The sequence below is a fragment of the Psammomys obesus genome, unplaced genomic scaffold (genome assembly GCF_907164565.1).
Source record: "Psammomys obesus unplaced genomic scaffold, mPsaObe1.curated_primary_1811, whole genome shotgun sequence".
NCBI classification, from domain to species: domain Eukaryota; kingdom Metazoa; phylum Chordata; class Mammalia; order Rodentia; family Muridae; genus Psammomys; species Psammomys obesus.
The window spans coordinates 35,080,857-35,105,584 of record NW_026591086.1 but is presented as its reverse complement, the minus strand read 5'-3'; positions in this window follow the sequence as shown (position 1 = coordinate 35,105,584).

Here is a 24,728-nt window from a genome sequence, read left to right as displayed (position 1 = left end):
TTCCAAGGATCATTGTGCAAGAAGGACTGTCAACATTATAGTGCCCATAGAATATAAACTTTAATTTGATATTGTGTCTTTCAAAATGTTAGAGAGGTTACACCCTTACAGTCTCATCAACATGGCTGGCTAAACAAAATCGACGGAGTCTCAATTCTAGAACTATGGCAACTGGGGAAAGCTTAGAACATGAAAAGACATCTTGGAGATGAAAGTTTCACCTTATATACCTATCTGTTTTATCACTGCTACTACACTACCTCCTTTTTCCCCCTCTGTGACCCTCTCCTAGTCTGCTCATAGTGGAGGTCATGGAAGAAGAGGGAGAGAGATAGACCTGGAGAGGACAGGAGCTCCACAAGGAAAGCAATAAAGCCAAAGAATCTGGAACAATGGGGGCCTGCAGAGACTGATGAATCAACCAAGAACCATGCATAGGGCATACTTTTGAATAATTTTGTGAAAATGCAAACATTCTTAATTGTAAATTGTTATTTGGAGATGAACTATCTATAAGATAGGTATAAGTGCATTCATCAGTGTAGACAGTGAGAATTCTGAGTTAGTGAAGGCCCTCCCTCATTCCTTTTTTTTTTTTTTAAACTACTAAGTTTTTTTTTTTTTAACTAGTAAGTTCTGCTTATTTTTTCTTTAGTTTTAAAAGAAGTGTATCTACCGGAACTAAATAATTGGTTAAATTAATAGTTCTACAGTTCTTCCCTGTGCTTAGAATTTATTCCAGGACTTTTACACTTTGAGCAAGTGCATTACCACTGAGCTCCATTCACAGCCCTCATAAACTAGTTCAAAAAGAATTTCTCACGTTGTCAACTGATTAATTTTGTGACTAATATGTTTCTTCTATTATTTTATTTTTCTATGAATATGGTTTTGGTTTTATGATCTTTGTTATTTCTTTCTTATAACCATTTCAGTACTATTCCTTAGACTCTGTGTTTACTGTATTTTTTTTTTTGCAGGTCTATTTTTATTGCATGGCAGTAGCATTTTTCTTTTCTTTTTTATTATTTATTTATTACAATGCACGCACTTTGTATTCTGGCTGTAGACTGCTCCCCTCATCTCCTCCTAGTCCCACCCTCCCTCACTCGTCCCCCTCTATGACCCTCCCCTAGTCTACTGATAAGGGAGGTCATAGAAGAAGGGGGAAACAGGTAAACCTGGAGGGGACAGGAGTTCCTCAAGGATACCAACAGAGCCAAAAGTTCTGGGCCAATGGGGTCCTGCAGGGCCTGATGAATCAACCAAAGAACATGCATGGACAGAACTTAGAACCCCTGCTCAGATGTAACCCATGGGCAGCTCGGTATCCATGGGGATTCCCTAGTAAGGGGAGCAGGGGCTGTCTCTGGCATGAACTCAATTGCCTGCTCTTTGATCACCTCCCCCTGGTGAGGTAGCCTTACTTGGCTACAGAGAAAGAGGACGCAGACATGATAGGCTAGGGTCAGATAGTAGTGGTTTACTGTATCTTATACAGTTCTAATTTCTTTGGCTGAACCCATCTTTCCTTTGTTCATTTTCAAAACTTTAACTTGAGAAATTATCTATAATTATTAATTAACTCCACAAAAAATTCTTGAAATGATAAGCTCATATTTTATTAAGTATTTTATCATTAATGCTTTTATTCTTGAACTCTAATTGACTTAGGTGACTTAAATATAGTAATGTGAGTCCCAGGCCTTGATCAGTTCTGAAACTTGGTGAGTGCCCTGGACTCTCTCTGCCGCCACCCCCTAGCAGTACTTGGTGACTATGCTCACCAGAGAATCTAACTCAGTGCTCTCTCCACAACCCACAGTCTTTCTTTATTGAAAAACTACAGCATTACTCATGCTTCCCAGCTCATGGGTATAATACAACCTAACAGGGAGTCACAGTGACACGCTTTCTTGATTATTAGTGGAAGCATCTCTCTCTCTCCAATCAAAAACCACTGCAGAGTATATGAATGACTCACCTACCAAGTCCTCACACCTGATCTGCAAATAACCAATCCTGGGTACTAGAAAAACAGAACCAAACTGCCTCTCAGCAGAGGCAATAAAAGGGTTCTAGATACTCAGGTCATATCTTAAAACCACAAAAAATATGTAAGGCCAAGACAACATGTCCTTTCCCTAATGCACTTCAATGAAAAGTGCTCTCTAACAAAAATTAGCTAGACAAAGCACATAGCACAGAACTCAGAACAACAATCATAAACATGATCAAACAATTCAAGGAGTTTAAAGATTTGAACCAAAGTTCTGAATTTAAAGATAGCAGGAATAAACTGAAGAATTTTAAGAAACATAACAAAACAAACAAACAAACAAAAAAAGTTCTATTACTGAATGAAATGAGGAAAACAACTCAAGATTTGAAAAATTAGTTTAATATAGAGAAATACTTAAAAACTCAAGGTAGGATGCAGAAGATGCTGAAAAGCTCATTAATCCAATTTAGAAAACTCAGAACAAAGTATTGACAATAGAACGAGACACTTCTTGGCTTCTCCAGTACCAGGTCTGTCTAGATGGTGTCATACTTTCCTCCATGACAAAACAAAACAAAACAAACAAAACAAAACAAACAAAACAAAAAACATCCCAAAAAACTCATTAAACCTCTCAAACTGGAAACCACACCAAATTTAATGTTTGCCTTTATAAGAGTTGCCTTGAACAGGTGTCTCTTCATAGCAATAAAACCCTAAGACATGGGGGTTGCTGGTGAGGCTGCTGAGGGTGAGAGAGCAGGAACACCTCTTGTCTGCTGTGAGGTGGCAGAGATAAGGCAGAGATTCCCTCCTTCTCACACCACTTCCCTTGCCACCTATGGTAGGCAGGAGAGCTGGCTCTGTGGTCATGAGAGTGGTAGAACTGTTCCTGTCTCCCACTGGCTGTAACACTCAAGACAGCTGGCCCTATACCATGCCTGGGGAGCAGGGAAGAGCTGGTCCTGTTGTGGGGTTGCTGGTAAGCTGCCCTAGGGTGTGAGAGCTGGCTCTTCCCCTCACTTGCTGGAGCCCTTTGAGGACAGGCTCTGTGTCTCACCTGGGCGGCACAATATAGCTGGCCTTGAGGACATGTCCCAAGAGCATGAGAGCTGGAGATCTGGCTCTGCCCCTTGCTGGCTGTGGCATTGGATGGGACAGTTGCAACAAGGCATGAGATCTCACCCAGTAGTGTGGGTGCAGAAGAGATGGTAACATTACTAGCTTATACATCTCTCAAGACCAGAACCAAGTCTTTGAGTTAGCACACCCCAACATCTACCCCATTAATGAACTGCTAGAGTGTGTGAACAGGCTTGTCCTACAGACCCAAAACTACAGGATCTCCATGACAAAGGTCAACAACAGTACATCCCAGAGGAGTGCCAGTGAGGTTCCAGTATAGCAGAAGCAAGAAGCCTTGTACCAGACCATGGACTCATTACAGTGAATATTTGAAAACGAAGAGTGGACACAAAGTTACACAGTGGAACACACTGACACATTATAGCTTCTTTGATGATTGTTTTTCTTATGTTGTAGGGTAGGTTGCAAGGGTGGAAGGCAGGTATGAGCAGAAGAGGGATATAAGTGGGATTGCGGTTCATAATGTGAAATTCACAAAGAACCAATTGAAAGTTTGTTTGATTTTTTTCCTTTTTTAATTTTAATTTTTGTTAATTACAATTTATTCACTTTGATATCCCTGTAACTCCCTCTATCTTCCCCTCCCAATCCCACTCTCCTTCCCCCTTCTCCACCCATGCCCCTCCCTCAGTCCACTGGTAGGGGAGGTCTTCCTCCCCTTCATTCTGATCCTAGTCTATCAGAACTTATCAGGACTGGCTGCATTGTCTTCCTATGTGTTTTTGTAAGGCTGTTCCCCCCTCAGGGAAAGGTGATCAAAGAGAAGGCCAATCAATTCATGTCAGAGATAGTCCCTGTTCCCATTACTATGAAACCCACTTGGATCCTGAACTGCCATGGGCTACATCTGTGCAGAGGTTATAAGTTTTCTTCATGAATGGTCCTTGATTGGAGTATCAGTCTCAGAAAAGATCCCTGGGCCCAGATTTTTTGGTTCTGTTGCTCTCCTTGTAGAGCTCTTGTCCTCTCCAGGTCTTACTATTTCCCACTTCTTTCATAAGATTCGCTGCACTCTACCAAAAGGTTGGCCATAATTCTCAGCATCTTCTTTGATACTGTGCAGGGTAGAGCCTTTCACAGGCCCTCTGTTGCAGGCTCCTGTCCTGTTCTCTCTTTTCTTCTTCTGATGTCCATCCTCTTTGCCTTTCTGAATGGGGATTGAGCATTTTAGCCAGAGTCCTCTTTCTTGATTAGTTTTTTGATGTGTGCAGATTTTAGTGGGTTTATCCTATATTATATCTCTGATATCCACTTATGAGTGAGTATATACCATGTGTGTCTTTCTGCTTCTGGGATACCTCAATCAAGATGATCTTTTTCAGTTTCCACTATTTACCTGTAAATTCCATGATTTCCCTGTTTAAAAGGTTTTTTTTTAAACTTTTTTATGTTTTAAAAATGATATTTATGTACATGTAGACATCCAGTTGGACTAGCACCATTTGTTGAAGATGCTATCTTTTTTCCATTGTATGGTTTTGGCATCTTTGTCAAAAATCAGGTGTCCGTAAGTGTGTGGGTTTATTTCTGGGTCTTCTGTTCGATTCCATTGATCCACCATTCTGTTTCTATGCCAGTACCATGCAGTTTTTATAACTGTTGCTCTATAGTACAGCTTGAGATCAGGGATGGAGATACCTCCAGAAGATTTTTTATTGTAGAGGATTGTTTTAGCAATTCTCGGTTTCTTGTTATTTCATACGAAGTTGAGAATTTTTCTTTCCAGGTCTGTAAAGAATTGTGTTGGCAATTTGATGGGAATTGCATTAAATCTGTAGATTGCTTTTGGTAAGATGGCCATTTTTACTATGTTAATCCTGCCAAGCCATGAGCATGGGAGATATTTCCATCTTCTCATATCTTCCTGTAATTCTTTCTTCAGAGACTTGAAATTTTTTTCATACAAGTCTTTGACTTGCTTGGTTAGGGTTACACCAAGGTACTTTATGTCATTTGTGGCTATTGTGAACGGTGTTGTTTCTCTAATTTCTTTCTCAGCCCTTTTGTCTTTTGTATACAGGAGTGCTACTGATTTTTTTGAGTTAATTTTGTATCCGGCCATTTTGCTGAAGGTGTTTATCAGCTGTAGGAGTTCCCTGGTAGAGTTTTTGGGGTCACATATATATGCTATCATATCATCTGCAAATAGTGATAATTTGACTTCTTCCTTTCCCATCTGTATCCCCTTGATCTCCTTCAACTGTCTTCTTGCTCTAGCAAGGACTTCCATACTTATCACCCTGCACAAAACTGAAGTCCAAGTGGATCAAAGACCTCAACATAAAATCAGACACATTAAATTGGCTAGGAAAAAAAGTGGGGAATACCCTAGAACTCATTGGTACAGGAGAAAACTTCCTGAACAGAACACCAACAGCACAGGCTCTAAGAGCAACAATCAATAAATGGGACCTCATGAAATTGAAAAGCTTCTGTAAAGCAAAGGACACTGTCATCAAAACAAAGCGACTGCCTACAGATTGGGAAAGAATCATCACCAACCCTTTATCTGACAGAGAACTCATATCCAATATATATAAAGAACTAAACAAGCTGAAAAGCAATAAACCAAGTAATCCACTTAAAAAATGGGGAACAGAGCTAAAGAGAGAATTCTCTGTAGAGGAATATCGAATGGCAGAGAAGCACTTAAAGAAATGCTCAACCTCATTAGCCATTAGGGAAATGCAAATCAAAACAACCCTGAGATTTCACCTTACACCCATAAGAATGGCCAAGATCAAAAACTCAAGGGACAACACATGCTGGAGAGGCTGTGGAGAAAGGGGAACCCTTCTCCACTGCTGGTGGGAATGTAAACTGGTACAACCACTCTGGAAATCAATCTGGCGCTTTCTCAGACAACTAGGAATAGCGCTTCCTCAAGATCCAGCCATACCACTCCTAGGCATATACCCAAAAGAGGCTCAAGAACACAAAAAGGACATTTGCTCAACCATGTTTGTAGCAGCTTTATTTGTAATAACCAGAAGCTGGAAACAACCCAGATGCCCCTCAACTGAAGAATGGATGCAGAAACTGTGGTACATCTATACAATGGAGTATTACTCAGCAATGAAAAATAAGGAAATCATGAAATTTGCAGGTAAATGGTGGGACCTGGAAAGGATCATCCTGAGTGAGTTGTCCCAGAAGCAAAAAGACATGGATGGTATATACTCACTCATATAAACATACAATATAGAATAAACCCACTAAAATCTTTACATCTAAACAAACTAAGCAAAAGAGAGGACCCTAACTAAAATGTTCAATCCCCATCCTCAAAGGCAAAGAGGATGGATATCAGAAGAAAAAGAAAATAGGAAACAACCTCGGAACCTGCTACAGAGGGCCTCTGAAAGCCAGAAGAAGAAAACAGGAAACAACCTTGAAACCTGCCACAGAGGGCCTCTGAAAGCTTCTGCAGTATAGACTGTCAAAGCAGATGCTGAGCCTGATGGCCAACTGATGGGCAGAGTGAATGGAATTTTATGTAAGAAGTGGGAAATAGTAAGAGCTGGAGGGGACAGGAACTCCACAAGGAGAGCAACAGAACAAGATAATTTGAACACAGGGAACTTCCCAGAAAATCATACTCCAACCAAGGACTATTCGTGGAGATGACCTGGAACCCCTGCACAGGTGTAGCCCATGGCAGTTCAGTGTCCAAGTGGGTTACATAGTAATGGGAAGAGGGACTGCCTCTGACATGAACTGATTGGCCTGCTCTTTGATCACCTCCCCCTGAGGGGGGAGCAGCCTTACCAGGCCACAGTAGAGGACAATGCAGCCACTTTTGATGAGAACTGAGAGACTAAGTTCAGAAAAAAGAGGAGAACCTCCCCTATCAGTGGACTTGGGGAGTGGCATGCATGCAGAAAGGGGAGGGAGGGTGGGATCGGGAGGGGAGGAGGGATGGGCTTATGGGGGGATACAAAATGAATAAGTGTAATTAATAAAAAAATTAAAAAAAATGATATTTATGTACTTAAAATAATTATTTTTATTAGCACTAGGTATTAGACATCATATTCTGTCAATATTGTACATTGAAACAGTTCAACTTTTAGTATGTAATTTTATCTTATTAATGAATCTCATACTCCATATTTTTTTAGAGTTGATAACCTTGTAGATATTTATTTATTTTTTTTGTTATATTCTTTTTTTTTTAATTTTATTTTTCTTTTTAGTTACATTTTGTTAACTCTGTGTCCCAGCTGTATCCCGCTCCCTCATTCCCTCCCCAACCCCACACTCCCTCCCTGGTCTCCTCCCTGCCCCTTTCCAAGTCCCCTGATAGGGGAGGACCTCCTCCCCTTTCATTTGACCCTGTTTTATCAGGTATCTTCAGGGCTGGCTGCAAAGTCCTCCTCTGTGGCCTAACAGACTGCTCCTCCCCTGGGGGGGGGGGTGTCAAACAGCCTGCCCTTGAGATCCTGTTAGAAATAGTCTGTGTTCCCCTTACTTTGGAAAACTACTTGGTTACTGAGCTACCACAGGCCACATCCGAGCAGAAGTTCTAGGTTATATCCATAGATGGTCCTTGGTTGAGTGTCAGTCTCAGAAAAGACCCTGTGCCCGGATATATTTGGTCCTTGTGGAGCTCCTATCCTTTCCATATCATACTAACTTCCCTTCTTTCATATGATTCCCTGCACTCTGCCGAGGGTTTGGTTATGAGTCTTAGTGTCTGCTTTGAAACACTGCTAGGTAGAGTCTTTCAGATGCCTTTTGTGGTAGACTCCTGTCATAAGTTCAATGCACATCCCATTTGTCTTTCTAAATGAGGATTAATCACCTTCGCCTGTGTCCACTTTCTTGATTATCTTCTTTAGGTGTGTAGATTTCATTATGTTTATCATGTCTTGTAGGTCTATATAAGCGAGTATATACCAAGTTTGTCTTTCTCCTTCTGGGATACTTCACTCAGAATGATCTTTTCCTAGATCCTACCACTTGCCTGCAAATTTCATGATTTCCTCCTTTTTGATTGCTGAGTAGTATTCCATTGTGTAAAAATACCACAATTTCTGTATCCATTCCTCCGTTGATGGACATCTGGGTTGTTTCCAAGTTCTGGCTATTACAAATAAAGCTGCTACGAACATGGTTGAACAAATGTCCTTGTTGTGTACTTGAGCAAATTTTGGGTATATACCTAGGAGTGGTATAGCTGGGTCTTGAGGTAGCACTACTCCTAGTTGTCTGAGAAAGCGCCAGATTGACTTCCAGAGTGGTTGAACCAGTTTACATTCCCACCAGCAATGGAGGAGGGTTCCCTTTTCTCCACAACCTCTCCAGCTTTAAAGTTACATTAAATTTAATTTTAGTAGTTCATTCTAATTTCGTTATATATTTTGAATTACATTAAAGTATATGACAGGTTTGTGTTTTAAGATTTAAGGAAGGCAGTAAGAGAGCTTCCTTTTCATAAGAGGGTTATTAGAATACATATTAAGGCCATAGACTGACAAACAGATGACAGTTCAGCAGAGACTCTGAAAAGAGAGGACAAGACCACATGTTGAGTAGGAAACCTCTTATAATTTTCACAGGAAGAGAAGTGGGAAGAAGATGGCAAAATTCCCTTTTTGACTCACTGTTGGCCTTGGTAGGTGTAACCAGGGATGACTCAGTTAAAGAAAGTTATGTTATTGGTAGTCATCTCTAGTAGCCTGTCATTTCTGGGGGTCAATGTAATAGGGAAGACAAGAATCTACAGAATGTAAGGTACTTTAATTCTGTATCTGAGAACTCCTATAGTAATTGGAATTCACCAAAATGGAGAAGCTTTTCATATAGTCTGTCCCTGGCAAGCAATTAGGTTATGTCAATATAAATTATTTAATTTTTTTGTGAATTGTAGGTACATATGAATTGTAGATAGAATGAAGTGTTATTACAATAAGATTTTTACTGAAGCCTATTATTTTAAATTTAAATTAACTGAAGTAGTTTACCAAAAAGATTTCTTATTATTTATTTTCTAAGCTTACACTTAACTTTTTGTGCTTTATCCCTTATGATGCCTCTAGTAAATTAAGTTGTTGCTCAACCAAATATCAGAGATTTAATTATATAACAACTAGCTTTTCTTATTAATTTTTGAAAATCTAAACTATGTTTATAGATATGTATATAATGTACCTGTTACATATCATATGTATAATAAGTACTACATATTTTGTCTTTTTGTTTTTCATCCTTTTAATTAATCTACTGCTGCTCTTCTCTGATTTATTTAGATTTTAGAAATGTTACTCTTCACTTGGTGCAGCAGCTATTTCAATATTTCTCTATATTTTTAAAGTATGCACATTTTATTTAAATTAAGTTTATTAACATGTCTTCTTTTTTCTGTATAATTTAAAATATTCACAAAGGGATAGAAAAAGTGATGAGTGTTGTATATGTAGCTCATATTCTAAGGTATTTGTCTATCATGAATGAAAACCTCTACTATATATAAAAGTAGAAAGGATATTCAGTAGTTTAAGAGTGTAGGTCTGCTGGTTAAAGTCAGAATCTGACATTTCCAGATAGCCTCTGAGCTCTGTCTTTAAGGGTGGACTCCCTTTCTCAGTGAGGTGCCCTCTCTACATGAACCCTAAAACCTCTTAGGAGCATCATATAGCCCTCAGGGAAGACTACAGGCCAGTTTAAGAAACATGCTCAGCATGCACTTGGGGATTCCTGGAAATGCCCCATCCTATACTACAGAGATGTTAGCTTTAAGCAAATGACCTTCAGTTGCACCTGAAGATTTTCCCCCACCCATAGGATAATTAAGTATTTTCTTCTTCTTCTTGTGATAGGACCATGCTTCTGCATGTAAATGAGGTACTCTACCATTACACATAAATCAAGTATCCCTAGCACATTTAGCCCCAGTGAATCAAACACATTCACCCTTAAAATCCCTCCCACTGCCCAATGTTTATAAACTCCTGGTTTCACAACGAATAAAGAAATAAAGGTGCTGTGTCATACCACCAGCTTTCCAAAATGGTGGCCTGGAGCCTGCCCAATGGTCACAAGCTAGCTCACTGACTACCAGGAAAGCACCTGTCAGGCCTAGGCCTTCCCACTGGCCTGCACCTCATCAGAATTGTCTTCTGGGCCTTGGGCACCCACCAGCATCCTCTGCTGTGTTTAACCCAGCATATTAACCAAGGGCTGTAACACTCTGGTATCATCATAGGCTTTGGAACAACCAAGTTTCCACTGCCATCTGATAGTGGCAGTTTTATTTTAAAAGAGATAATTTTAACACTTAGTGAAAAACTCCTTCCACAGTCTGGCCTAGCATATGTGCCTTGACCTAAAGCACTTTCGGCATTCCTGAGACACCTGGGACCTTTAATCCAGTTTCCATCCAGGAGCCTGGTCTTCCAGCATGGTGTTCAGCCTAGTAGAACCCAAGAGACCCTGTGCCATGTCTGATAGTAGAGGTGCAGGAGACTAGCAGATGACATCACATCCTGGGGCTTATATAGGCCCCACTTATTGAACAATAACCACGCTGGCTCCTTCAAACAGAAAAGAACAGAAGAGTAGGCAAGGGACAGAGAATTTATAAAATTTACCAGCCAGACTAACTCAAATTATTTGTTAATTTTTAGAAAGATATTTTATGTGGGTGATTAACTATATGTGCAAACAAACATTTAAAAATTGTTATTTCTTTTTGTAAATACTACAAGCACATAAAAGATCCTAGATATCTTTTTGTAATAAACATAGTTCCTTAAAAGATAAATTGCAAGTACATGCTCACTTCAAAATGTGTTTACTGTGCTGTGAGTGGACACTAGCTTATTTTACAAATAAATGGCAAATTGATATGCTCTATGCCAGCTATAAAAAGCTGAATAAAGGTAACATTTTGAAGTTATTCTATTTCAGAGACCTCAGCAAGTATCAACTTTATTTGGTACAATGGATCTTAGAGGAAATAAGAATAGGAAGATTAGAAAATGTTATACCTTCTGAAGAAAGCTTAAAGGAACAAGTAGCTGCTTTAATCCTCTCAAATACAGTATAATGAATTTGTGAAACAAATTACAAGACCAGGGAGTAAATTTGTGCTAATGTAAACATCATGATTATACCAATCAAATCATTATAAACTGCATGGGAAGAAATTAAATACAGAATCTGGTAAATTTATTTCAAAAGCACAATTTTATGGGTAAGTATATGTATAAAAATTTTATCTTCAAAACATCTATAAGATAAAATATTACTAAAATTCAAAACAAAATTGAACAATGAGGAAACAAAATTGGTTTCAAGTAGATATTTATGACATTTGAAGTAAATATCTTATGATTTTATATATATATATTTCAACCTATACTTAATTTTATTTATAACTACATTAATATATAGTGGTGGTTTGAAAGAGAATGGTCCCATAGAATTATAAGTTTAAATACTTGGACCTCAGTTGGTAGAAATGTTTGGAAAGGATTATGATGTGTGGTCTTCATGGAGGAGGTGTATCACTGGGGGCAGGCAGTGAGGCTGCAAAAGCCTACTTCATTCTCAGTTATCTTCCTTTCTGCCTCATTGCTGTGTCTCAGGTATAAAATGTTATCTAGTGTTCCAACTCTATGTCTGCCTACCTCTTACCGAGTTCCTTAACATGACGGTTAGGGATTCACCCTCTGAAACTATAAGCCTCCAGTAAGCCTTTCTTCTATAATTTGCCTTGGTCATGGTGTCTCCTTATAGCAATAAAAAGTAACCAAGACACTTATATGTATAATTTTTTGAGTTATTGCTTCAAAAATTATCTGTGATATAATTTTAACAAATCCTCAAATATGCTTAAAAGTCACCAGCATACTAATTTTACTGAAAATTAACTTGTACCAATGTATTTTTCATTTTCAACAACAAATGTCAAATTATAAATGATGTTTGTGTTGACTGTATAATTATCTCACTTGATACATTGTCAGGTAAATTAGGGATGGAAAGGAGAGGTGATTCAAATAAAGTAAGTAAAATGATGAATCTATAGAAAAAAAAACATGGATGGAAGGTGGTTCCATTGATAGGCATCGGTATCAAACTGACTTCTATATTGGGGTAACCTATTTGACAAAACACCAGGTTACCACTAGTCTTATGTTATTCATTTGTGACTCTCGGATGAGAAACTGCACAGTTTTGCATGTCAAGAAGATATTTTCTAGATGAGCCCATGAAGCATGCAGGATGGTGTTCTGAATAAATCATTATAGCAGATGTAAAAGAACAGAGTCTATGAACAGAAAGATCTAACTTGTAAGCCTTTTGAGAACATAAAGAAGTATTCTTTATTTTATATTTTTTTCTTTTATTGACAATATTTTTTCATAAAACATGTTACACTTTCCCCTCTCCTAGCTTCTTCTAGTTTATTCCTATTTCTTACTCTATTCATGCCCAAGCCCTTTCTGTCTCTCCTTAGAGAACAAACGAGTATCTAAGGAATAATAATAAAATCAAGTAAGATAAAACAAAAACAAACAACTTGGAATAGGACAAAACAAACAAATAGAAGAAAATGAACCAAAGGAAAAGGACAAGAAACACATATAGAAATAAACAAACACATACATTCACATATATAGGAAGCCCATAAATACCCAAAACTAGAAGCCATAATACATATATGAAACACCTGAAGAAAAATTAAAAATTAAAAAAAAAAGTTCTGATGTAACATTATGAGACAAGGGACTTTGAAAGATGCCATTGTGTTTATTTGCTGTTGGCCATATACCTCTAGGCATGGGCCATACACTAAGAGTTGCTTGTATACCCAGTTAGAAAACTAACTTGGAGAAAACTAATATTTATTTGCAAGTGGTTATCAGTTGAAGCTAGCTTCTTGATTAGGGATGTGTGTGTGTGTGTGTGTGTGTGTGTGTGTGTGTGTGTGTGTGTGTCCAAATTAGTTCTCAGCTCTAGGACCCATCTAGTGCAGATCCATGCAGGCCCTGTGCATACAGCCTCAGTCTCTGTGAGTTCATACATTCTCAGTAATGCTTTTTAGAAGACCTTGTCCAACTCCTGTTCCACAGGGTTCTCAGAACCCTGAAGGGAGGGATTTCATAAGGATATTTTACTTAGGCTGAGTCTTCCAAAGTCTCTCACTTTCTGAACACTGGCTATGGATCTCTGTATTTATTCTCATTGCTACAGGAGGAGGTTTTTGTGATGATTCTGAGCAAGGCACTGATCTGAGTATAGCCAAAGATTGTTAAGAGCCATTTTATTGCTGCATTCTTTTAGCAGAACACTAGCATTTGGTTTTATACTAGGCCCTTGGCTTTTCTGGTCTCAAATTCATAGACATGCTGCATTTGAGTTCCATCTCATGGAATAAGCCTTAAGTCAAATCAGATATTGATTGCTTGCTCCCACAAGCTTTTGACCACTATTGTAGCATTGCATATTGCAGACAGTTGACATTGAAGATTGAAGGTTTTGTAGCTGGACTGGTGTTTACCTTTCTCCTATGGTAGCATTCAGAGTAGTTTCTAGGACCAAGAATCTTAGTTCACGTTAGTGAAGGCTCTAGATATGCACTTGGCTCCTTGATGTTCACTAAGTTGTGTATGCATTGTCTTCAGCAACAGAGCTTTACCATGAGTTTGTGGAGGTAGAAAGTTTGAATAGTCCTATATCCCCCAAAGAAATAGAAGCAGGCATCAACAGTCTCCCTTTCAAACAAAGCCCTGGGAAAGAAGGATTCAGTGTGGAATTCTACCAGACCTTCAAAGAAGAGCTAACTCCAATTCTCTCCAAACTATTCCACAAAATAGAAATAGAAGGAACATTACCAAACTCATTCTATGAAACAACAGTCACACTGATACCTAAACCACACAAAGACCCAAAAAAAGAGAACTTCAAACCTATCTCTCTTATGAACATTGATGCAAAAATACTCAATAAAATCCTTGCAAACCGAATCCAAGAACACATCAAAGATATCATCAACCATGACCAAGTAGGCTTCATCCCAGGCATGCAAGGGTGGTTCAACATATGGAAATCCATCAATGTAATACACCACATAAACAAACTGAAAGAGAAAAACCACACGATCATCTCCTTAGATGCTGAAAAAACATTTGAAAAAGTCCAACACCAATTCATGTTTAAAGTCTTGGAGAGATCAGGGATACAAGGCACATATCTAAACATAATAAAGGCAATATACAGTAAGGCTATAGCCCACATCAAACTCAATGGAGAGAAACTTAAAGCAATCCCACTGAAATCAGGAACAAGACAAGGCTGCCCACTCTCTCTGTATCTCTTCAACATAGTACTTGAAGTCCTAGCTAAAGCAATAACACAATTGAAGGAGATCAAGGGGATACAAATCGGAAAGAAAGAGGTCAAAGTGTCACTATTCACATACGATATGACAGTATACATGAGCAACCCCAAAAATTCAACCAGAGAATTCCTCCAGCTGATAAACACCTTCAGCAAAGTGGCAGGATACAAAATCCACTAAAAAAAAAAAAAATCAGAAGCCCTCCTGTATACCAAAGACAAAAGGGCCAAGAAAGAAATCAGGGAAACAACACCCTTCACAGTAGCCACTAATAACATAAAGTACCTTGGGGTGACTAACCAAGCAAGTGAAAGAGTTGTTTGAAAAAACTTTAAATTTCTGAAGAAAGAAATTGAAGAAGATCTCAGAAGATGGAAAGATCTCCCGTGCTCATGGATTGGTAGGATTAACATTGTGAAAATGGCCATCCTGCCAAAAGCAATCTACAGATTCAATGCAATTCCCATCAAAATACTAACTCAGTTCATTGCAGACCTTGAAAGAAAGATTCTCAACTTCATATGCAGAAACAAAAAAACCCAGAATCTCCAAAACGATCCTGTACAACAACAGATCATCTGGAGGTATCTCCATCCCCAATCTCAAGCTGTACTACAGAGCAATAGTAATAAAAACTGCTTGGTACTGGCATAGAAACAAATAGGTGGATCAATGGAACCAAATATAAGACCCAGAAATAAACCCACACACCTTTGAATACTTGATTTTTTACAAAGAAGCCAAAACCATTCAATGCAAAAAAAAAAAAAAAAAAAAAACAACAACATCTTTAACAAATGGATGGTACTGATCCAAATGGATGTCTACATGCAGAAAAATGAGAATAGATCCATATTAATCTCCCTGCACAAAACTAAAGTCCAAGTGGGTCAAAGACCTCAATATAAAACCAGATACTCTAAATCAGTTAGAAGAAAAAGTGGGGAAGACCCTAGAACTCATTGGCACAGGAGACTACTTCCTGAAGAGAACACCAATAGCACAGGCTCTAAGAGCAACAATCAATAAATGGGACCTCATGAAACTGAAAAGCTTCTGTAAAGCAAAAGACCCTGTTGTTAGAACAAAACAACAGCCTACAGACTGGGAAAGGATCTTCACCAACCCTATATCTAACAGAGGGCTGATATCCAGCATATACATAGAACTAAAGAAGTTAAACAGCAATAAATCTTGTAATCCAATTAAAAAATGGGGTATGGAGCTAAACAGAGAATTCTCTGTAGAGGAAAATAGAATGGCAGAGAAATACTTAAAGAGATGCTCAACATCCTTAGCCATCAGGGAGATGCAAATCAAAACCACCCTGAGATTTCACCTTACACCCATCAAAATGGCTAAAATCATAACACATTCTGTCAAATGACAACACATGATGGAGAGGTTGTGGAGAAAAGGGAACCTTCCTCCATTGCTGGTAGGAATGTAAGCTGGTACAACCATTTTGGAAGTCAATCTGACTCTTTCTCAGACAATTAGGAATAGCGCTTCCTCAAGACCCAGCTATACCACTCCTAGGCATATACCCAAAGTTTGCTCAAGTACACAACAAGGACATTTGCTCAACCATGTTTCTAGCAATTTTATTTGTAATAGCCAGAACCTGGAAACAACCCAGATGTACATCAACGGAGGAATGGGTACAGAAATTGTGATATTTTTACAGAATGTAATACTACTAAGCAATTAAAAATGAGGAAATCATGAAATTTGCAGGGAAATGGCTGGATCTAGAACAGATCATTCTGAGTGAGGTACCCCAGAAGGAAAAATACACACAGGGAATATACTCACTCATATAGACCTATGCGATATTTAAACATAATGAAATCTATACACCTAAAGAAGATAAACAAGAAAGAGGACCCAGGGTAAGATGATCAATCCTCACTTAGAAAGACAAATGGGATGTGCATTGGATGTAGGAGAAAACAAGTAACAGGACAGGAGCCTACCACAGAGGGCCTCCTCTGAAAGACTCTAGCTAGTAGTGTATCAAAGCAGATACTAAGACTCATAACCAAACCTTCAGCAGAGTGCAGGAAATCATATGAAAGAAGGAGGAGTTAGTATGATGTGGAGAGAATAGGACCTCCACAAGGACCAAGTATTTCTGGGCACAGGGGTCTTTTCTGAGACTGACACTCCACCAAGGACCATGTATGGATATAACCTAGAACCTCTGCTCGGATGTAGCCCATGGTAGCTCAGTAACCAATTGGTTTCCCATAGTAAGGGGAACAGGGACTATTTCTGAGAGGAACTCAATGGCAGGCTCTTTGACCTCCCTACCCTCCAAGGGAGGAGCAGTCCTGCTAGGCCACAGAGGAGGGTTTTGCAGCCAGTCCTGAAGATACCTGATAAAACAGGGTCAGATGAAAGGAGAGGAGGTCCTCCCCAATCAGTGGACTTGGAAAGGGGCAAGGAGGAAATGAAGGAGGAAGGGTGGGATTGGAAGGGAATGAGGGAGCGGGATATAGCTGGCATACAGAATTAATAAAATGTAACTAATAGTAAAAATAAAATAAAATAAGAATAAAAATATTTTCACTTAAAGGGAAATATTTCTTAAGTTTTTTATTTGATTGACTCATGTTATCCTATTATTAGAAATTGTGCTTCATGTATGTATATGCACTAACTGTGTGCATGGTTCTCCTAGAGAACAGAAGTTATTTGTTCCTATGCAAATGGAATTATAGATTGTTGTGAACAACCAAGCGGAGGCTAAGCTAGAACTCTGGTCTTCTACAAAAGCAAAAAGTGTTCTTAACCACTGAAACATCTTGAAGCTGAAGAAATAATCTGGGATTTTTACTTCCCTGCTCACTACCATCTGAACATGGACACACATTATTTTATAAAATAGTCTGTGAAATTCTTCACATTATCTCAAAGCAACAAGTTCCTTATAGTGCTCCATCATAGGGTAGATAGGATAAATGGGCTTTTAAATAACATCTTAATAAAAATCAAATTAATAACAAAAAAGTTAAATAACTGAATCATTTTCCTCCTTGCTCTCATTAGAATCATTCAGTACTTAAAGTATAATAAGGTCCCTTTGCAATTTTATATGAAAGGGCTTCCCCTCACCCTCTACAGTTCCAGGTGATTACATCCCAGCTCTCTCATAAACAAAAGTTTCTAAGACACCAAAGAAGCTAACTACCAAAGCTTCTCTCCATTTTCCATGTCTCTTATGTACCCTGGAGACAAAATCTACTTAAAAACCTTTGCAGCTAAACTCATCCAGCCTCCTATCCTTCTTATCATTCTTACTACTGCTAAACTGTCATGACTCAGCTCTTCCATCCATTTTTCAAGTTGACATGACTCATGGACCACAATGAGAACACATCCTACACTGAAATCAGGCCTAAGCAAATGTTTGATACTGTCCCAGAAGAACATCTTTTGGAGATTCACCTCTGCCCATCTGATGATTCCTGTGAGCTGTAACTTTTGAAATTCCTATGCCAGAAGCTACTGAGAATGTTCTTTTGTATGCTCTTCGTTCACTCCAATGTCTGTGTTTTACAATGTGGAGGATTTTCTTCAGATAGCTTTCTATACATTCTCTTTGTAGTGATGGAGTTTATGTACTGAATATTTTGAGGTGCTAGACTTGATATCTTACTATTGGTTGCAGAGGTACAGTATGTCATACAATCACAAGCGGAGTTCTTCAGTTCTCTCCTTTTAGTTCAAGTCTATTCTGATTGACAAAAATGAATTTGTCCCTTCTGTATTTCCCCCTCTTTTTTTTTTTTACTTTACTTTGGCTGTTTATCCCCAATTAATGAGGTTCCATTTTCTAATTATTTAAATAGAAATATTGCCGATTACTTAATAATTGTATTATCATGTTGCCACACTATCATTGCTCCTCTACAATACCATTGGCAAATTCACAGGTATAAATATGAACCCCCCAAACATAAGTGAATTGTTTTTAATGGCTACCCAGACACCACCATTCTGACAAGCACTGTTTCCAAAATATAGCAAATATACACAAAGCATCGCTAAACTTTCTTAAACGTTCAACCAATGTGTTACAAATAATCATTCTGTACCTGTTCCATAAATCTCCTTTGCCCTACTCCAATATTACCCTTTGCTTTACAAGGCAGCCTTTAACAGAGACATAGTGATGAGACACTCAGATTCCTTTCTGAGCAATCTCGCCATTGCCACTAATTGTGCCTCTGGTTACCTGCTCTATTGTATCGATTCTCCAATCTTGTACATCACAAAGGGGAGGCTTTCCGCTGTTTTTTTCTTTTTTCTCTTGAGCTCAGTACTCATCTCTGTTGTCTATGATACCACGCTTATGCACTAGCCTCTTCCCTTGGCTTTAAGGAAAAAGGTAATCCACCCAAACGTGTAAAAGATTCTTTTCCTAACACTTTCTTTATCTTACTATTTCCCTGTACCCAAATATTTTCTCTTCTATTAAAGTGCTTCAAACACTTACCCTACTGACAGCCTTCAAAGATTGATATGGGCAGCTTTAGCCAGCTCCCTCTCTCACTGTGTGAAACCAAAACCACCACAAAAATTAAGAAATTGAGTTAATTTTGTATCCGGCCACTTTGATGAAGGTGTTTATCAGCTGAAGGAGTTGCCTAGTAGAATTTTTGGGGACACTCAGGTATACTATCATATCATCTGCAAATAGTGATAATTTGACTTTTTCCTTTCCAATTTCTATCCCCTTGATCTCCTTCAACTGTCTTATTGCTCTAGCAAGGACTTCCAGAACTATGTTGAAGAAATATGGAGAGAGTGGGCAGCCTTGCCTTGTTCCTGATTTCAGTAGGATTGCTTTAAGTTTCTCTCCATTTAGTTTGATGTTGACTATAGGCTTTCTGTATGTTGCCTTTACTATGTTTAGGTATGTGCCTTGTATCCCTGATCTCTCCAAGACTTTAAAAATGAATGGATGTTGGATTTTGTCAAATGCTTTTTCAGCATCTAAGGAGATTATCATGTGGATTTTTTTCTTTCAGTTTGTTAATATGGTGGTTCATATTAATGGATTTCTGTATATTGAACCACCCCTGCATACCTGGGATGAAGCCTACTTGGTCATAGTGGATGATATCTTTGATATGTTCTTGGCTTTGGATTGCAAGTATTTTGTTGAGTATTTTTGCATCAATGTTCATAAGGGAGATTGGCCTGAAATTCTCTTTCTTTGTTGGGTCTTTGTGAGGTTTAGGTATCAAGGTGACTGTGGCTTCATAGAATGAGTTTGGTAGGGTTCCTTCTGTTTCTATTTTGTGGAATAGTTTGAAGAGAATTGGAGTTAGCTCTTCTTTGAAGGTCTGGTAGAATTCTGCGCTGAAACCATCTGGTCCTGGGCTCTTTTTAGATGGCAGACTTTCAATGACTGCTTCTATTTCCTTAGGAGATATAGGACTATTTATTTGATTTATCTGGTCTTGATTCAGCTTTGATAACTGGAATCAATCAAGAAAATTGTCCATTTCATTTAGATTTTCAAATTTTGTGACATATAGACTTTTGAAGTAAGTCCTAATGATTGTTAATGATTGTTTGGATTTCCTCAGTGTCTTTAGTTATGTTCCCCTTTTCATTTCTGATTTTGTTGATTTGGATGGTGTCTCTCTGCCTTTTAGTTAACTTGGCTAAGGGTTTGTCAATCCTGTTGATTTTCTCAAAGAACCAGCTCTTTGTTTCATTGATTCTTTGAATTGTTTTATTTGTTTCTAATTGATTGATTTCAGTCCTGAGTTTGATTATTTCCAGCTGTCTACTCCTTTTTGATGTTTCTGCTGCTTCTTTTTCTAGGGTTTTTAGGTGAGCCATTAAGTTGCTTGGATGAGCTGTCTCGAATTTTTCTTTTTTTTTTCTTTTCTTTTTTTTTTTTTAGATTCAGAAGAGAAGTAACCTTTATTTAGTAATTTTGATAGTAAAGTTACTTAAGACTCTTCCTATCTTGCCACATTAAATCTTCTCAGAGAATAAAGGATAAGGGCACATTTCAGTCATGGATATACAAAACTTGGATAGGAAACCAATATCATGCCAAAGGAGGTCATTTATAAACAAAGCCTTCTCATTTTTTGTGGCCCTTTCTAATATATGTAAATTATTTTTTAAATTTTATTTTATTAATTGCACTTTATTCACTTTGTATCCCTGCATAAGCCCTTTCCTCCTCACCTCCCAATCCCACACTCCCTCCCCTTTCTTCACGCATGCCCCTCCCCAAGTCCACTGATAGGGGAGGTCCTCCTCTCCTTCCTTCTGATCTTAGACTATCAGATCACATCAGGAGTGGCTGCATTGTCATCTTCTGTAGCCTGGTAAGGCTGCTCCCCCCTCAAGGGGAAGTGATCAAAGAGCAGGCCAAACAGATTTTGTCAGAGGCAGTCCCTCTTTCCATTACTATGGAACCCACTTGGACACTAAACTGTCATTGGCTACAACTATGCAAGGGTTCTAGGTTATCTCCATGCCTTGTACTTGGTTGGAGTATGAGTCTCTGGGAAGACCATTGTGTTCAATTTTTCTGGTTCTGTTGCTCTCCTGTGAAGTTCCTGTCCTCTTCAGATCTTTCTATTTCCCACTTCTTACATAAGATTCCATGTACTCTGCCCAACAGTTGGCCATAAGTCTAAGTGTCTGCTTTGATAGTCTGCAGGGCAGAGCCTTACAGAGGCCCTCTGTGACAGGTTCCTAGCTTGTTTCCTGTTTTCTTCTTCTTCTTATATCTATCCTCTTTACCTTTCAGGATGGGGATTGAGTGTTTTAGTCAGGGTCCTCTCTCTTGATTAGTTTCTTTAGATGTACAGATTTTAGTTGGTTTATCCTATGTTAAATTTCTATATGAGTGAGTAAATTCTCTGTGTGTCTTTCTGCTTCTGGGACAGTTCACTCAGGATGATCCTTTCTAGGTCCCACCATTTACCTGCAAATTTCGTGATTTCCTCATTTTTCATTGCTGAGTAATACTCCATTGTGAAGATGTTCCACAACTTCTGCACCCATTCTTCAGTTGAGGGGCATCTGGGCTGTTTCCAGCTTCTGGCTATTACAAATAAAGCTGCTACAAACATGTTTGAGCACATGTCCTTATTGTGTACTTGAGCCACTTTTGGATATATGCCCAGGAGTGGCATGGCTGGATCTTGAGGAAGTGCTATTCCTAGTTGTCTGAGAAAGCACCAGATTGATTTCCAGACTGGCTGTACAAGTTTACATTCTCACCAGCAATGGAGGAGGGTTCCCCTTTCTCCACAGCCTCTCCAGCATGTGTTGTCACTTGAGTTTTTTATCTTGGCCATTCTGATGGGTGTAAGGTGAAATCTCAGGGTCGTTTTGATTTGCGTTTCTCTGATGTCTAATGATGTTTAGCATTTCTTTAAGTGTTTCTCTGCCATTCTGTATTCCTCTACAGAAGAATGCTTTCAATCAACATAAATGGAGAAAACAAAACATTCAATGAGAAAACTAAATTTATGCAATATCTACACAGCAAACCAGCCCTACAGAAGATACTAGAAGGAAAACTCCAATCCAATAAAAAAAAAGTAGAGATGCTAAAATAAAATAAAATAAAATAAAATAAAATAAAATAAAATAAAATAAAATAAAATATTTTCTGGACCTTGTAGCCTGGAGTCTTCATTTTCATCAATTCCTATTATTCTTAGATTTCATCTTTTCATGGAGTCCTTGATTTTTTGGATATTTTGTGTTTGGGACTTTTCTGATTTTACTTTTTCTTTGAGAGATGTATCAATTTCTGTGAGTATATCTTCAGCTCCAGAGATTCTCTCTTCCATCTCTTGTATTCTCTTGGTGATGCTTACCTTTGTGGTTCCTGATCTTTTCTCCAAGTTCTCCAGCTCAAGGGTTTTCTCAGTTTGTGTTTTCTTTATTGATTCTAATTCTATTTTCATGCCTTGCACCATTTCCTTCATCTGTTTGAATGTGGATACCTGTCTCTCTACGATGATCACTATTTTTTTGTTCATTTCCGCACTATATGCCACTTATTGTATCTCTACTTGTGCCTCTACTTGTTTCGCCATATGTTCCTGTGTTTCTTTAGGAATTTTGTCCATTTCCTTCTTCTTTGCCTCCAATTGACTGGCCAAATCTTTTACAGATTTGTTCATTTCCTCTTTAACTGTCTGAATTTGCATGGCTATTGCTGAGAGAATTGTTTGTTTCCTCTTTATGAGCCTCAAATAATTGGGTAAGCATAGCTTTAAAGTCATTGTCCTGTGCTTCTGATGAATTGGAGTATCCATGGGGGTTGCTGGTAAAGTCATGATGTCCTGATTTATATTAGATGTGTTCTTTCGCCTACCCCTGGCCATTGGCTTATCTGAAACGTTCCCTGTTTGTTTTTGGATTCTGCAGTTCAGACTGGTACTGTCTCCCTCTGGCATCTGGAGAGTTCTTCAGGAAGCTGAGAGAGGTCCCATGGCCTCAGCATGTACTTGGGCAGCACAAAAGGGCAAATGCAGGTGTGTGTGTGTGTGTGTGTGTGTGTGTGTGTGTGTGTGAGTGTGCATAGAAGTGTGTCTCAAGGGACAGAGTGATAGAGAGTGTTGAACCCTTGAGTGTGTGGGAGGTGCTCTGCCTTGCAGACTTCTAGGTGATTATTTGTGCATGCACTCTATATTTAGCAGGCACTGGTGATGGTCGCTGCACAATTTCCAGCATTAACTGCCTTAACTCCTCAGTTGGACCCACAGAGAAGGGGCTTCAGTGTCCCAAGTGACCCTCTTGTTTCCCACAGTGTGTATGTGGCTGGGAGGAGTCCAATGCCTGGCTTCTATTTTAGAAGGACCCTGGATCTGGGGCTCTGCAGACACTCAAGGGCGCACTCACTCTCAAGCAGGTCATATCAGCAGAGATTGGGGTATCCAGGCTCTCTCCTCTCTGGTTGGCCCTGCTTGGTCTTATGCAGGAGGACTGAAGTGCTCCGCTGGCTCAGTGCTGCTGCAGCCGCCAGGTTAGTAAGTCCCACTATAGCTGGAGGCTGGGATACCATTCCAGATGCCTTCTGGGAAGTCCTGGGGGCCCTGCACTGTGCTCTACAAGGCTGGGAGGGTCAGCGCCTGGTATGCTTAGCTTTATGTCAGGTGTGCTTGGCTTTGGTGGGTATATAGCTTATTATCTGTCATTGAGGGTTTGGGTGGGCCGTGCAGTTAGTGGCTGAGAGACCCTGTGGAGCCAGTATGGCAGCTAGCAGACCTGGGAGTCTGGGAGGATGTTGCCAAAAGTTGTCCGTGGAAGGGGAGTTCGGGGAGATCAAAGGATCGTTTCTGTCCTTCCCCAAACAAGTCCACGAGTTCTTACCTCGTGTGATGTTCCCTGTATTTTAGAAGGCCTTACCTCGTTTCCCTGGCTTCAGAGGTCTGTCCACTCACCCACTCAGGCATTCAGCTCTTCCACATCTCAGAAACTGTGCATGCTAGTCGCCATCTTGGCTCTGCCCCCAATATTTTTATTCTTTTTAAAATTTTTTTCACAATTTATTCATTATATATCGAGATTGACGGGCCCTCCCTCAATTCCTAACAGGCCCACCCTTTCCCCCTCTCCCCACCCCATCCCCATCTCCTTTCTGGACAGATGGCAAAGTTCTCCTCCTTTGCCATCTGCCCATAGCTTATCAGGTGTAATCAGGATTGCTCGGATTCTCTTCCTCTCTGGCCTGGTAAGGCATCATTACTAGCGACTAGTGATCAAAGAGTAGGAAAACAAGTTCATGACAGAGGTAGCCCCTTCTCCCCTTACTCAGGAATCCCACATGGAGACTGAGTTGCCAGTTGGTTAAATCTGAGCAGTGGGTCAAGTTCCTCTCCATGCATGGTCCTTGGTTGGTGCATCATCTCTGCAGGACTCCCTGGACTCATATATTTTAGCTTTAAGAGTGATATATGTAAGCATAATAGATGAAGAATTATAGTTGGATTTCGGAAATGGTATCAGTGTAGAGATATGTTAAGAGTTTGCATTAGCGGTTGTTGTATGCTTAAATAAGATGAACAACTCAAAATAGCTTCAGGAAATTGCTGAAACTTAATACATTGACTACCCTACCCACCTCAACGCCTCATCCCTACCCACCCCCACTGCTGCCATAGGAAGCAATAAAAGCTCAAAGTCCCCACCAGATGAAAGAATCTGAGCTGCAAAGAAGACCCTCAGAGGAGA